This window comes from Carlito syrichta, unplaced genomic scaffold (assembly GCF_000164805.1).
Source record: "Carlito syrichta isolate Samal-C Ts95f unplaced genomic scaffold, Tarsius_syrichta-2.0.1 Scaffold316017, whole genome shotgun sequence".
Classification (NCBI taxonomy): domain Eukaryota; kingdom Metazoa; phylum Chordata; class Mammalia; order Primates; family Tarsiidae; genus Carlito; species Carlito syrichta.
In genome coordinates this window covers 602269-619314 of record NW_007260113.1, presented here as the reverse complement: position 1 = coordinate 619314, position 17046 = coordinate 602269, and positions in this window count along the sequence as shown.

The following is a 17046-nucleotide window of genomic DNA, read 5'->3' as shown; positions in this document are numbered from 1 at the left end:
TTCCAGCTGACTCCAGTCTTTCAGCTGTCTGTGCCAAAGGGCCAGGCATTTAAGGAAAGCCATCTTGAAGCCATCAAATTAGCCTGTCAATTTAATGCCATCAGCCTTGGTTGATGCCTTGTAGAGCATAAGAATCATCCTGCTGAGCCTTACCTGAATTCCTGGCCCACAAAATCATAAGATCGAATAAAATGGTTGTTTTAGCCATTAGGTTTTAGGATAGTTTGCTAGTTAGGTAACCAGAACACATGCAAGCCCTTAGCAATATATCTAACTCATAGTTGGTTCCAAAATTATTGCTAATATTGCTATATCTCGGGTAAACTTCCACTCATTTTCCCTATGTAGTTTGGAATGACTTTGACTTAGACCCAAGGAAAGGATGATAAAGACACAACTTCAGTCAAATATTTCACAAATATTTTCTCGACATTTCTATAAATGTCAGGGAAAGAGGGAGACTACCCCTAAGGTCCACAAGGGGAGCTGGAAACATTTGAAACAGCTAACCTGGGACTGTCAGAAAGCTCCTGACTTCCCTTGGGTAAACAAAGCCAAATGCAATACTTTTAATTCCCTAAAATCTCAGGTTAAATTGATGTCATCACCTACATGATGACATATGTTGACCTGGTGGTTTCATGTATCCTTCCACACCCCACCACATAGCTTTAGGAGATTGTGTACTCATTTCAGGAAACAAAGACCTAGATTCTAGAGTTGGAAAATTACATATTCAGCAGTAAATAAGCAAATACGGCTGGGCTGGCACTTGCACTTTTGTTGGTGTTATTATTGTTGTTGATGTGTTTGCTTTCTTGACACAGGGATTTGGCTGTTTTAGATAGAAGTTGAGACAGAGCAATCCCATGCGTTCACCAAACTCCATTTTCTTTCCCTCCTGGGGAGACAGCTAGATCATATCTCTCAGAATTCCCTGCAGTTAGGCGGGACCATGTGACTCAGATGGGACTGTGGAATGTGGACAGCGGTGATAATCACCCCTTCTGGGTCTGGTCTCTAGTAAACCTCCTTTGTGACCCTTCACTTTTTCTTCCTTCATCTGGAAGGCAGTCCAAGAAAGACTCTGGGGCCCTAAAAGATGTCAGAACCCCAAAGTGGAAGGAGCCTGGGTCCCTGAGTGGCTGAGTGGAGTAGAGCTCCATTCCCATCTCCATCATGTTGACTAGCATCAGGCTGTGACCTGAGTGAGAAATAAGGCTTTATTACAGTCAGCCTCTGAGATTAGGAGTTATTTGTTCTAGTAGTGAGACTTTCTTAAGGAATACAAAGGTATGAGGCGGGGAGCAGTCTGTGCCATTGCCCTTCCTCCAATAAGAACAAGCTGAGGAGTCACAGTGCCTTTGTTGGAGGGAAAGTTTACTGACAATAGTTAGACTGTGTGTCACAACTCCCAGAAGAAAGAGAAGAGTGGCTGAGAGGGCTGCCCCTGCCCTCCTCAGTCTCCTGAGGGTATAAAGCATGAATCTTTTTTTCTCTCTTTCTCTCTGCAGGGGAACAGCAGGAAGATATCTAGCACATCATGTTCTGCTGGCTCCAGTGACAAGTAGATGAAATTCTATCACTCGTCCGACAGGAGACCTCAGAAGTGACTAATTTAATCCCCGAGGCCTCTTTAGAAGGAGAATCCTCAACTTTCTCAGCAACTCCTCCCTTCGCCTGGTTTCCACGAAGCAGGATAGTCAGACACACTCAAATCAACTCAGCAGGGAGCAGATATTCTTAGAGTGATTCCTCCCTAATTTGGCTGACTGAATTGAATAGCTATTTATTAGAGTTCTAAAATGGTGCCTTTTGCATAACACGGCCTTGGTACCTTCCCCTGGAAATCACCCTGGCCAGAATGCAGCACAGCAGACAGACGCCTCTGTCCTGGGAGAGGCAGAACAAACCAGTTCCTGGGACAGGGTCAGAGTGGGGGGAAATGAAGAGCTTTGGGAGAGGAAGAAGTCAGCATCTATCACTAACTTCTTCAGCCTGGAGCTTTGGATGTCTTTGGCTGTCATGCCCTAGAGACTGGGATAATGTAGCAATGGGTGACTCAGAAAGGAGAGAGCCCAGATCTGGAGGTCACATAGACTTAGGTGGACTTAGGTTTGTTCCATCGCACACTACCAGCTGTGTAGCCTAGGGTTGTAACTCAATCTCTCTGAGCTCCCATTTTCATACCTGAAATTCGGAGATTAATGACCTCTAACTCATAGATTTCATTTTAAAAGGCAGATGAAATGATGAGTGAAATGTCTGACATCATAGTAGCTCTCCCTCCCTCACCCTTTGGGGATCTAAATTCAAGTTCAAATTTTTGAACATGGCCTCACCATCATACTGCTTCTCACTGGCCATTGGTATTAAATTTGCAGCTAGAACAAGGTAGGGAAACAAGCTTGAGATTTCAGAGTAGGAGCCTCCATAGACCAGGTAGCTGAGGTTGCCCCGAACCTTAAGGGAGAACAGGAAATTGCACTTCCATCTAATACTTAAACAGGCTCTTAGATAATCCCCAATCCTCCATCCACCTGTGTCAATCTCTACTCTGCACTATGGAACAGAAAAAAGTTGTAGGCTGGTTGGCAGACCATACTACAGTCACCTGTCATACCTGAAACACATTGTCAGATTACCTTGTAGCCCAGGATTGCAAATATATGGCATGCATCTCACTACTCTCAAGTCTTATACCTGGGGCAGACATCATTAATCAATCATAGCACTCTTCCCTGCTGAGTCCAGACAAGACAACCAAAGCCTCTCCCGCCTAGCACTTCAGGCAGACACCGTCAATTGATCAGACATGTCATACAATGCAAACCTATTTACCAAACCATGGGCATTTGTCCTCTGGAGTGACCTAACCCCAGAGGGTGAACATGCAGCCAGAGAGACCCAGTAAGGAGTAAACCAAGATGGATTGTTGAGCTTCCAAATGCTTACAAGAATCCATTGTGTGACTGCCAACAAAATCCAAATGTAACAATGCAATTAGTTACAGAATCCGGGTTTCGAGGCTATTTCCAAACCATAATTTTGGCACTTTCTTTTTTTTTTTTTTTTGAGTCGGAGTCTCACGCTGTCGCCCAGACTGGAGTGCAGTGGCCACTCCCGGCCACTGCAGCCTTGACCTGCTGGGCTCTGGCGATCCTTCCGCCTCAGCCTTCTAAGTAGCTGGAACTACAGGCACGCACTACCATGCCCGGCTAATTTTTTTTTGATTTATTGTAGAGATGAGGTCTCGCCAAGTTGCCCGGGCGGGTCTCGAGCCTGCAGGCTCAGGCAATTCACTCACCTCAGCCTCCCAAGGCGCGGGATTATAGGCTAAGCCACCGAGCCCGGTTGGCACTTCCTATATATTGTTTTGCCGGACATTTTCTCCCTATGGCAAGGAGGTTTCTTCGGGAGAATGAGCACAGAGAGGGGAGTCACTGTCACACAGCTCCTAGCATTGTTAGCGCATCCTCTAGCTAAACACTGGTGTCAGCAAGACCACTTCACCAGAGATCATCCCACCTCCAGAACTGTTAACCAGACAGTGACATACAGTGCAGGGTGTTAAATCTTCCAAAGCAGGGATCCTTGTCTTCAGTGAATAGCCATGAATCAACTAAACAGGATATGCCAGGATGTTTAAGACGGCCATATATTTATTTATGAGGGAATGACCAGTTCACTATTTCTGCCAGTTACCTTTATGGTTTTTATGAGATTTGGATAACGTTTATTTATTGCCCATACAGTTTTCCATTCACAATGGAGCTTTGTTCGACATTTAGAGACATTTTTAATGTTTGGTTTTTTTTTTGCTGGTTTCTCTGGAGTGAATAAAAGAGCTTTTTCTTTGGGTTTCTGCAAGGAATTCATGCAAAGCTAATTTGGATGATAAAATGATACCATTTCAAACATCTTCATGCACAGATGATATTATTTGAAACTTTTCATAGGAAGAGATTAATCACGTGGTTTGCATCACCAACCTTATAATTTTAATAACAAGGCTGGTCACATGAAGGACCAAAATATATCTTCTACCACAGAATATGCCACATCATGAAAGTATCTTCTGTTCCTACTGCTGGACTGTGCTTATGTGTTTATTGGCAATCCGAGAGGCGGAGTCATTTAATTGTTTCCAGAATAGGCAATACATATCCAAGACAAAACTATACTGTTTATCACTACTGTTAACTACAGTGTTAGTAGCTCCCATTTATTGAAAGTTTATTATGTACCAGCTGTATGCACAGTCTCACAAGGCAAGGAAGTAAGTGTCAGTGTTCCCTGTTTTCCAGGTAAAGAAACTGAGGCTCGATCTTGTTAAGTTAACATCCCCCAAACCTCCCAACTGGTATATAAGAGGGGCAGGACTCACAGACACATTGGTCTCATGCTGAAGTGTGTCCCTCTCTCTAACTCCACTCTGCTGTCCTTGTGCTTCGTGCTTTCAAGATGCCCCCCAGCCCGCCGCCACCAAATTATTTTATGTCGCCAAATCCATGGGAAAAAAATCAAACTGACTGCCAAATATCATGTAGCCATAACAAAAAGCTAATTGACTGAAACTCTTATTTTCCAACCTTCTCTGGTGGTTTTAGGGGAGAGTAATCTGAGCCATGGAGCCAGTGACCTGCTGGTTTGAAGAGGCCCTAGGGGCTGTGTCGTCTACACAGAAGAGCTGGGCCACAGAGCTTCACCCCTCCTTCCTTTCTGCCAAGTGCACTAATGGCCCCTCATGACATCCTCTATCTGGCTGTCTACTGAACCCCATCAGGAGAGTATCACTATCGCATCACAATAATTATCATAAGCATCACAAACCACTCCAGCAGCTGCAGCAACAGCTTACGCTGTGGTGCTCTTACTGTGTGCCAACCAGGCAATGCAGTGCTGTCACAGACGTGTCCAGTCTCCTTTATTCTCCCAGTGTCTCTGGAAGGTGTGAGAACCCTCTATTCATTTACACATGAGGACACTGAGGTTTAACTCGGGTCTCTCCAAAGTCACACAGCATGTAGGGGGTGGAGACTGGAGTCCAGCCCGCTAACTCCAGAGCCCAGGCACTGAACCTCTCATTGTGAGTCTGAGAGACCTGTCTCCAAAGGGGCAAAGAAACACACCCAGGCCAAAATCACAGGCAGTGTCAGAGCTGGGATAAGATTCAGGGCTCTCTCCTCATTCTAGAACATTCTCCACCATACCATACTTCCCCCATTCTCTCTTCTCATTTGTCCCCCCCAGCAACTAGGTTGTGTACTGTTGGCCAACAGGTACCGAGAACTGTGCTATATGCTGATGGAAAACAACAACAATAAAACAAAAATTAATTAGAAGTAAGTCATGATCCTTGCCCTTAGGGACTCCAGAGTTGGACTGCCCTGTGTTAGATTCCTGGCTTTGTCACTAACTAGCTTTGGAAACTTGGGCAGATCACTTCATCAATCTGACCCTCAGTTTTCTCATCTGCAAAATGGGATCTGCTTCAACTCCCCTTACAAAGTTGCTCTGAGAATTAAAAGAAAGATACCCGTGCGAGTTTAAATGGGTTAAGATGTGCAAAACACCGAGTATTTTCTCTGGATACTTTTAAGTTGTCAAAAAATGATGTCAACTATTTTGTGTATGCCCCTTGAGTGTGGACTGAGGACTCTTGCTTCTAGCAAATAGAATGTTGCAAATGTAGTGGGACGTAGAATTACACTCACAAGTTGGCATCTAAGCACTGACTAGGTTTACAAAGAGGAATTCCAAAGGAGGAGTGGAGATGTGAGCTGGAATGGTATGGAATGCTGTCACAGAGGAAATATGAATTGAGATGGTTTTTGAAAGTTGGGTCCATAGCAACCAGATGATGGGTAATAACCAAAAAATTATAGCTACAGCCCAAGGTCTAGGCACATGACACAGCATTCTATTCCTCACAACTCTAAATGCTTATCTTTCTACATCTAACAGCTACGAAGTCACTGAAACTCAGAGAGGTGAGTGACTTGGACAAGATCAGACTGCCACAAAAGAGTTGAACCAAGAGTCCGTTCACACCTGTCTGTTGCTCTGGCCTGTTCTTCCCTTCTCTGTAAAGCTTTCTGGGATAACCCAGACAGTGTCATGTGGTCTGGTGGAGAAAGGGGCACAGTTCTCACTACTATGGCTGGTACTCAGCGTAGGGTCTTCACCTGGTACCCGGCGTCCATGGACAGAATTAAAGAGGTCCATGAACCTGGGTGGGGTAAAAAGTATCTTTTTTTCATTAACATTCACCTGAAATTTAGCCTCACCTTCCGTTTTGAATCTAGGCAATAAACCCCGGTGTTATCAGCAGTGCCTGAGGTTTCTACAGCAATAGATCACGTAACCAACACCCCACGGCAACAAGGAGAATAACCGGACTCCATGGGTCATGCTATCTCCCGGGTCTCTGCTGTGCTCAGGTGCACACTCCAGCAGTGACACTACCACCCAGGGTCTTAGTGTCTCGCTCGCTTGATCAGCTCACCTAGACTGGAATGCCTCAGAAGCCAGAAACTCCCTCTCCTTCATCTTTCAGTGAGGATGCTTAGCATTTGATCAAGAGCCTGGCACAGAGCAAGTGTTAGTAAAGGCTTGATGCCTGTGATAAGCAGCCTCTCCTGCAAAGATTGCTAGTGACTCCGACTCCTGGTATTCATGTCCTTGGGTAATTCTCACCCCTTCAGTGTGGACCTAGGGACTTGCTTCTAACAAATACAAGGCATCAAAAATAACAGGATGTTACTTCTGAGATCAGGTTGTAAAAACCTATGATTTCTGTCTGGTTTCTCTCTCTCTCCCTCTCCCTGGCTCTCTCTCTCTGTCCCTCCCTCCTTCCCTCCCTCTCCTCTCTCTCTTCCTCCCTCCCTTTCCCTCCCCTTCTCCTTTACTTCCCCCTTCCCTCCCTTTCTTCTTCTTCTTCTTCTTCCCCCTCCTCCTCTTCCTCTTCCTCTCCTCCTCCTCCTTCTCTTCCTCCTTCTTCTCCTCCTCCCTCCCTCCCTATCTCTCTCTCTCTCTTTCTTTCATTTTTTTCATCTGCTTTCCCTGATGGAGAGGGTCACCTACCAAGGAACCAAGGGCAGTCTCTGACCAACAGCCAGCAAGGAACTGAGGTACTAGCCCAATATCCCAAATGAGATTCTACCAAAAACCACTGAGTGACTGGGAGGTGGATCCTACCCCAGTTGAGCCATCAGATGAGACCACCGGCTGGCACCTTGATTAAGGTATATGAGATACCTTGAGCTGGAGGACCCAGCTAAGCCATGATCAGATTCCTAACCCACAGAAACTGTGACATAATAAATATGGGCTGTTTTTCTACTAAAATTGGGGGCAGCTTGACATACAGCAATAGCTAACCAATATATCACCTACCAGAAGAAAGGTGAAAGGGAAGAAGATGTGAGAGGGAGAGAAAGTGCAAAGGGGTTCCCTGCTGCTACCTCCCCTCTGGCCATCATCTGGGGGTTGTTACACATTTCTTCACACCAGGATCCCATATTCTACTCTGTCCCTTGTCCCTCTCAACACTAGTAACTGTTGCACAACCTTGTCTGTGCTGGCGCATGCCTTAGGTCTCTAAGGCAAGGTGAGTTTTTTTTCCATGGGTCATGCTAAGTCCCATGACTCAAGTCAAAATTTTAATGTAACCAACATCCTTCACTTCATCAGAACAGAGGCCCGAATTAGTCAGCATTCTTTTAATGCTCTGATAAGGACTCCAAATTCATCCTATGATGTGCACAAAGCCCATTTTGTTATCATCTACTTGATTCCCAAGAATCTTCAGGACTCAGCCATGGGGACACCTGGCCCACAAAATCACACGGACACGGTCAGTTGCCCCAGCCAGCTGTCCTCTCCTGAGTTCTCAAGACCACACACAGTCTACCTGCTGGGAATGTGGATTGGTACCCATTCCCTCCACCCAGGCCCCCCCACCTGCATGGTTCCACTTTAGGACACTTAAGCCACTGTCAGAGCCCAGCTTCCAACAGGCTTTTGAACTACAATAGAAATGTCAGCTAAAAGCCCCCCAGAAGAACTCCCAGAGGTCTGCCCTTCTCTGGGCCATCGAGACCTTCTTCCCCTGGACCATGGCACTCCCTAGGGGGCGGTAGCACCCTCGTTTGCATTGCCTTTTTTCCTCTCTTCTGATGTGCCAATCATGAAAACGAGTACTGTGAATTGAACAGTAGCTTTTTGTGTGGGGGTGGGAGCCTATCATATTGAACATATAACGTACACATTGATTTTGTTTTACAATCTCAAATGTATTGAGGTGTAGTTTACAAACTATAAAACTATAAAACGCACCCGTTCTAACTGTACATTTCAATGAGTAATTTATAGCCCTGTGTGATCATGACCACAATTAAGACATGGAACGTTTCCATCGCCTTGACGAGTTTCCTTGTATCTCAACTGTCCCTAGGCAACTGTCCCTAGGCAACCCCGAACTGCTTTCTGTCATTACAGGTTTCTAGAGTTTTGTATATGTGGAATGACATGACATGTCTGCTTTCGTGTCTGGATTCTTTCACTCAGTGTAAGGGTCTGAGATTCATCTGTAGGGTCAAGTGGAAGGTATGAGCATGACAGTGGCTCATTCCTTTTTATTGTTGAATAGTGTTCCTGTCTATTTGTTTTTATATGCTGGTGGGATTTTTTTGCATTTCCCAACTTTATTAAAAATAATTGGCATATACTAAATTGCACATTAAGTATACAGTTTGACCAGTTTTAGCATGTGCATACATCCATGATATACACATGAATTTTTATGAATCAGAATTGTACCAAATGGTGCAGCTTAGAACTATGAAGTAACTTTTTTATCCATCTTTTCCAGAGCTCTAGGTGAAAATTTGCCACATATTTGTCTAACTAAAGAATATTTGATGATTTTTCTCCAAACCACATCTACTCTAAGGAGAAGTGCTACATAAAAAAAAAATGTTTCATCCTTCTGCTGAAAACAAAACCAAAATAAAATGAAAAACAATATTTAATGGGCATCTCATTACATTCAGTATTTCTATGACAGGACTCTGAGCTGCAGTGATAGAATGCAACTCAAACTAACCCAAGGGGAAAAAAGGTAGGGAGAGGATTACTAACATAATCAGCTTCAGGTATAGCTGGATCCAGGAGTTCCGACACTATCAGGACTCAGTCTCTCTTCCACTTTTTCTGGGTCTCTTGATCCTGCTTTCCTGCCTGTTGGTTTCATCCTCTCCATGTAGTAAACTGTTACAGTTTAAGATCACTCAGATTTTCTCTTTTATCAAACACAGGAAAACAGAGATCACTCAGAGTATTTACATTGGAGGAAACTGGATGCAGAGAAATGGTTACAGAGGCGACAGAGCTGCTGAGAAGGCAACCTGGGAATGAGGAGTTATCCAGAGATGGATAACAGTGGGAAGGCACTGCCTCCCTTGTGGCAGAGAAACAAAAAGAGCAACATGGGATAACTGGAACCCAGGGGTTGGAGACACCTGGCAGAAGGTGGAACCACAGAGGAACTGCAGAGACTACCAGAGACAGTGCCCAGAATGGAGAAGCTGGGGAGAAACATACCAGCTTCTCTACTTTCACCCTCAGCCTCCCCCAGTCCCCACAGTGGCCCAGTCTAGCCAGAAGCTGGGATGCCCAGGAAGTCAGTCTCAGGGATCAGCCTCTCTGGGATACAGATAGGATAGAGGAAGAGGAAGGAAGTGGGAGACAAAGACTGAGGACCACAGGTCCAGGACAGTATTGTCCCCACGGAAAGCAAGCTTGCTGATAATTCCAGCAAGAGTCCTGGAAAGGAGACAGATGGGCCCAGGTGTCGGTGGCAGACCCAGCCCTAGAGGGGGGAGCCAGCTGGGGATGAGGGGTCAGCAACATGGACTCCAGGTGGCTGTGATACCAAGCTATGGCCGATGCCAGAACATTATGGATGCATCCCCAGTTCCTGGGGAGAAGGGGAAGAGGGAGATGAGGCAGTGTGCTTCTGCCCCTTTTCATGAGGTTCACGCATTCCCAAGTCTGAGTTTCAAAGCCTGAGGTCCAGGGTCTGGGAGGGAAAAGCGGCTTAGGAGCCAGACCCCAGAAAATGCTGGTCTTCAGGGGCACATTGCCTTCTAGAAGAGACGCGTTGCAACCCAAATGCCGAGGCCAGAGGATTTCCTACGAGTCTTTTATGATCTCTATAAATTTCGAGAGAGCACATTGGTGAGCAACTGGGCTCTGTCACTGTCAGGTCGCTGATTGAACTGTCTTTAATGGAGTTTCCAGCAGCTATAAAAATGCATGAAAACAGCCTCCAAGACACAAGCAAACCTGGTAGATGGCGCAGTGACACCCGGGGAGAGCCAGGTGGGCAGGGCTTGTCCCCAGGCCTGTTGAAGGGAATGCATCTTGGTCTCTTGAGAACTTGTGCTTAGAGACACATTAGGCATTCTACGTGAAATGTCTCCCCCGGGGAATGTGTCTATACACACACACACACACACACAATCAAAACTAAACATTACGTGGGGATTGCTTTCACGTAAGGCAATGTACTCCACTAGCTAAAAGCTTGGATGCGGAAGTGGGTTGATTCGTGTGCCCCCAAAATTCATGTCCACTCAGGACCTCTGAATGTGCCCATATTTGGAAATAGGGTCTCTGCAGATGTCAATTTGCATAGCATTTTAAAGTGAAGACATTAATCATTGAGGAACATCAATAATTTGAGGACATTAATAATGGTACCTACAAACAAAATGAGCAGAGGATAAAGAGCATGTGTTATCACCTAATAAAGGTGCAATAAATGCTGACTTGTTACTACTTATGAGTAAAAGGGGAAAGAGGGAGGGGAAGAGGGAGGAGGGAGAGGAGGGAGGAAGAGAGCTGTCAAAAGCGGGCCAATGCTCCTTGTAAGTATGAGATAACAGAACTGCGTCCTGAAGTAGCGAAGCCTGGCCATCTCTGCCATGATGACACCACGTGGCTGGCTTGCCAGAGAACCCCTCCATCCCAGTCAGGTGGTCACCTGATGGTGCAAGCCGGCCAGAAAATGTGGGAGTCCGATTCAACAGTCAGATAAGAAAATGCACAGAACCCCTTTCTTCCTGACATGGGCATATGGTACGAATCATTTGGCATGCACTAAATCATTAGAATATTCATTTATTTTGGAATGTATATGAAGGGAATGGAATAAAACATGTACAGTTTTCAAAAGAACTCGTTCCCTCTGCTGGGGGCAAAACACCTCTCGAGGGGAGCGATGCATTGGAAGTAAATTATCTTCAGGTGAAAGCACACACTTTTCTAAAGGGGAGCATAGCTCCCTACACATTTTCAAATTCAAGGGGTGTCTACATATGTGCATGAACGCATATGTGTATTGAATGCAAAGCTGGGGAATCATTCACCATACTTTTTTTTTTTTTAGTTGGACTCTCACTCTGTCACCCAGACTGGAGTACAGTGGCCGCTCCCGGCCACCGCAGCCTCGACCCGCTGGGCTCCGGCGATCCTTCCGCCTCAGCCTTCCGAGTAGCTGGAACTACAGGCACGCGCTACCATGCCTGGCTGATTTTTGATTTATTGTAGAGATGAGGTCTCGCCACGTTGTCCAGGCGGGTCTCTAACCCGTGGGCTCAGGCAATCCACTCAACTCAGCCTCCCAAAGGCGCGGGATTACAGGTTGAGCCACCGAGCCCGGCCACCATACTTATTAAAGACAGAAAGTGCATGTGTATGCAAAATAACAGTTTAACAAGTTAGAAGCTTTCCCCCCACGTACATCCAGAGGCAGACACTTTAGTATGGTGGTTACACAGTGCCATCAGATACACAAGCTCATATCTTTCTATTTTGCAAAACTCAGTGTGAATGGCTTCCATCCTTAGAATCACCATATGACCCAAGATGGCTGCTGGAGCCCCAGCCACCATGTGTGTATTCCAGGGCAGCAGTAGATGAACGAGGGAAAGATAAAGAAAGACACCTTCCAGGTATATCACACAATCTTTCAAAAGTCCTACACATTTCCTCAGTCACATACACAACCCTAACTGTAGGAAAAACTGGAGCATTGTCTTTTTGTTGGGTGCCTTGCTATCTCAAATAAAATTGCGATTCTACTACTCAAGAAGAAGGGAAGAATGGACAATGGTGGCAATGCGGGCCTCTGCCACAGCATGGAAAACTAAAAGTAAACTTGACCCAATCATCAGGTATGTGTCAAATGAGGTCTCAGAACAGAGATCACTATCATTAATCACATAAAATTAATCACGTTTCTTTGCTTCTACTTGTAAACTGGATGCATTCAAGAGTTGAAGTGCAAATTCATACACAATTATACATCTAGAGAAATACATGCCTTTGTGGACTCAACCTTATAATAACTTCCCTGACTTCTGAGTTAATGTTCCAATGACACCCATATTTATTGGTATTTTTTTTTTTTACAGTGGGCAACGGGAGAAGAGAACGCCATTGCTGATAAATGGCGTGGGTGCTACACCTCTGGACAGCTTGTATGAAATAGACATGAAGCGATTGAGTCTGTGACACCCAGATCTGCTGAGAATCTTCCACAAGGATCTTAGAAACGAGCTCCTGAGTCTAAGCCTGCTGTCTCCTTGAGACCACAAGGCAGATTTATTAAGGTCAGTGGAAAGCAGACATGTGCACCCTTCTACAGCAGAGACTGGTTCAGCATGTCACAAGTACACCAAGAAAGAGATCCAGAGGCTAGTTCATTTGGAATATACTCAGCCCAAATGACAAAGTGTCCTCATTTGTTTCATGTCTTGACTGCAGGTCTTCTCAGGGCCTTAAATATGTTTGAGTGGGCTGTGGATCCCCGAGGGGGCCCCAAGATGCAACACATCCCTGATGAGCTCAGACCCTTTCAGAGCGTGCACTTTTGGGAATTCATGTGCTACAAGCCCCACCTTGGGGACGCCACGAAGAACTTTCGTCTGCAGGAGGATCTCTCAGCTTGGACACTGTTGGCATGTGGGTCCAGGACAATTCTTGGTCGCGGGGGCTGTTCTGTGCATTGTAGGATGTTAAGCTGCACCCTGGCCTCCATGCCCCCCCCCAGATGCCAGTCACAACCCCTCTGCCTTGTGGTTGTAACAACCGGAAATGTCCTGGGACATTGCCAAATATTCCCTAAGGGCAAAATAGCCCTCGGATGAGAATCTCTGCTCTAGAGAAACTTCTGGAATCAAGAGCCCACACTCTCTCGGGTGTGAGTATTCAACTCACTTGTAGAGTCTGTTTCAATAACATGATGATTTGTTTAAAAAGACAGTATTACTGGTGAGGATTCATTTCTGAAATGGAAATGACAGTACGAGTATGCTGTTTCTATGAGAACTAACATGAAAGCGTATGGAAATTTGGGGAACAATTCTGCAAATGAAACTTGCTTTAAGGCAAGTGTTCTGGAGTGAGGTGTAGACAAGACACTGCATTTTTTTTAAACAGAATTCAATTCCCCCAAACTCCACGTTTTACCTTGTTTCAGGAAAATCACTAGTGTTCTCCCGGTTCAATCAGGTCAGTATTGAACTGCAAAAGACTCCTAGGAGATGCCCCCGAAAATGTTTCAGTGGACCTAAAAAAAGATCCCAGACTGGAATACAGGATGGCCCCAGAAAGTAAGGAAGTGCTCAAAGACCAATGGGTACTTGTCCCAAGAACACAGAAGTCAGGCTGGGGCTTCCACTGGCCAAATCTAGGATAACTTGAACGTTCAGATAAATAGCAGACAAGTATAACACATCAAACAAACACTCCATGAATTAATGGGAAGGGAGAGAAGGAGAGAGAGAAAAACCTTATGGTAAAAGGTCAACTACTACTACTAAAGATAAGATGAAATCAAAAAATCACTGTTGGACCCATCATAATAATAAATGATTCCATCAAGAATCATAGATAGATGTTACAACAAGTGGGAAGAAGTTTGAGGAGTAACAGGATATTTACACAGTCCCAAATTATCTTCTCACAATATAACACATTGCCAAGGATGAGGTGAAACTGCAGTGGAGATGGCGGGCAGACAGCACCTTACCCCAGTGGTCCAGGCTCACAACACAGTGATGGGACAGACACATCAAGGGTGTCTTGCTACGATTCCCTAGGAAGGACACACTGCACTGTAGCATTCCTGCCGGAGTGCTTAAACAGAGGCCACACACAAGGAGATCTCAGACAAACCCAAACTGAGGAATAGTTTACTAAGTAACTGGCCTGTACACTCCAAAAACACACACAAAAAGGCAGACAAACTGTTCCACATGAAAGAAGACCAAGGAGACATGAGGACCAAAGGCAACACCCGATACGGGAGTTTCTTTTATTCTAAAAGGACAGTCGGAAGATAAGTGACAAAAGCTAAATGAGGTCAGCAGAGTAAACAGCGTTAGCCGCTTGATGTCGATCACTGCACTGTGATAACAGAAGGGAATGCCCTTGTTTTAGAAAATATCTCCCAAAGGAAAGGTCAATGGTTTGAGAGAAGAGGAGATATACACATGCATGTGTGTGTGTATATATATGTAGGTCATTCTATGTAGTTAAGAGAGAGGGTGAGAGAGCAGCTGTGATAAAGTGTTTCCATTTGGGGAGTCTGGTGAGAAGTATAAGGGAGCTCTTTGTACAGTTCTTGCAACTTTTCTGTAAGTCTGAAATGATGTCAATATTAAAAACTTGAAAAGAGGTGGGCGCAGTGGCTCACACCTGTAATCCCAGCACTTCGAGAGGCCAAGACAGGAAGACTGCTTGAGGCCGGGAGTTCGAGACCAGCCTGAGCAACACTGTGAGACCTTGTCTCTATGAAAAATCAAAAACTCAGCAGAGTGTGGTGGTGCATGCCTGTAGTCCCAGCTACTCGGAAGGCTGAAGCAGATGGATTGCCTGAGCCCAGGAACTTGAGGCTGTGGTGAGGCGTGATCATGCCACTGCACACCAGCAGCCTGGGCGACAGAGTGAGACCCTAATGGAAGGAAGGAAGGAAGGAAGGAGAAAGAGAGAAAGAGAGAGTAAGGAGTAGGGGCAAGGAAGTGAGGGAGAGAGGAAGGGAGGGAGGGAGAAAGGAAAGGAAAGAAAGAAAAGGAAAGGAAAGGAAAAGAAAAGAAAAAAGAAAGCTCTCATGTCCAGAAGTCCCTCTCCCAATGAGTTCTCTTTTTCTTCCACCATGCCAGAGGTCTTCCAGATCTCCTTTCCCAGTGGGTTTCCACTAGCCTTGCTCTGAGTGGGCTGTTTCTCAGATTCCATCCCCCAAAACTCTGACTCGGGGCATCGAGGGCCAGTGGTCTTCTGCAGGTGCCGAGTCCAACTCTCAGAGGTTCTGACGGGATGGGCTCGGCGTGCACTCTGGGCCCTGGCAGCTCCCCAGACGACCGTCCTGAGCAGCCAAGGGTGAGCCTGCAGGTGACCAGCTGAGGAACTTGTTAAAGATGCAAGTTCTGATTCTCCAGGCCTGCGGGAGCGGGTGCCGGCGGGACACTGTCCTTCCGACAGTCTCTCCGCGGGGCTGCTACGGGGCCCACACCTTGACCAGCAACGGCCTCTCGAGGGTAGACTCCGGGTGTTCTTCCCCCACAGGCCTTCTCGTCGGACGCTCTGAAAAGCTCCAAGAGGGCAGACACCGCATCTGCTTCCTCTTCTGCAGAATCCCTCGCTCTTGATGTTCCCGAGGAGCCGTGGGGCGCGTGCGCAGGAACGAGTGCATGAAAGGCTCCTAATACCACGCTAATCTCTGCTAGTCCCTCCCAGCCGCTTAATATTTTTAAACGGTCATGTTTTGCATGAGAATCGCCCCCATCAGATTTCAAGAAAAAAAATCAATGGCTTTTGAAAGGAAAACCCACTTTGGGGTGAGAAGAGTTGGCGAGACCCACTCCCCTCCAGGAAGGCGGTGCAGGTGCAGCTGACGACGCGGCCTCGGAGTCAGCTGCTGCCCTGCTACCATGCTCCTCAAATCATTTTCGTATTAGCATATCTCTAAGTGCATATAATTTTCACATCAAAGAGTGTAATTTTTTGCAGAAGTGGAGTAGAGAATAATTCCTCCATTGAAGTATCTCAAGCAGCAGTCTCGATGGCGTGACATAAAAATTACACAGAAGAGAAACACTTAGAAAAATTTGGTGGCAGAATTTGTATTCTTTAAGTAGATGTGGAGAAAATTCACCCATTGAAACTAAAAAATATATGGTTTTGGAGCTAGAAGAAGATTCCTAGTTTAGTGAGGAGCGGACAGTTTGAGCCCATGTCCTATTTCCTAGCTCACTGGGCAAGGAGAGAATCCACCATCTTCTCTTCACCTTGAAGTGGTCCACTAGGACCCAGGGATTCACCAGCCTTGCCTGCTCCGCAGGCCCTGCACTCCAGCTACTTGGAAGGCTGAGGCGGAAGGATCGCCAGAGCCCAGCAGGTCGAAGCTGCGGTGGCCGGGAGTGGCCACTGCACTCCAGTCTGGGGGACAGAGTGAGACTCCAACTCAAAAAAAAAAAAAGTTCAGTGCAAGACATTACAGTACAGTCAGGAAAGAATGGTCTTTTCAGTGAATGTTGGTAAGTCTGCTGGCTATGTCTATGGGGAAAAAAAATGTATCTTACCCTTCCTTCCCTTTATTTCAGGTGGATGATAGACTTAAACATAAAAGATAAAACAATAAAGTTCTAGAAGAGAAAGTTCTTTGGAATCTGGAAGTAGGCAAAGACTTCTTAAACAAAACTCAAATAGAGACTAACAATAAAAATGGTAAGTAACACTATTCAAAACAGTCCCAATGTTGAAACTACACAAATACATATCAATAGCAGAAAAGAAGCCGGGCTCTGTGGCTCAGCCTGTAATCCCGCTCCTTTGGGAGGCTGAGGTAAGTGGATCGCCTGTGTCCGCGGGTTCAAGACCCGCCTGGGTAACTTGGTGAGCCCTCATCTCTACAATAAATCAAAAAATCAGCCGGGCGTGGTAGCGCATGCCTGTAGTTCCAGCTACTTGGAAGGC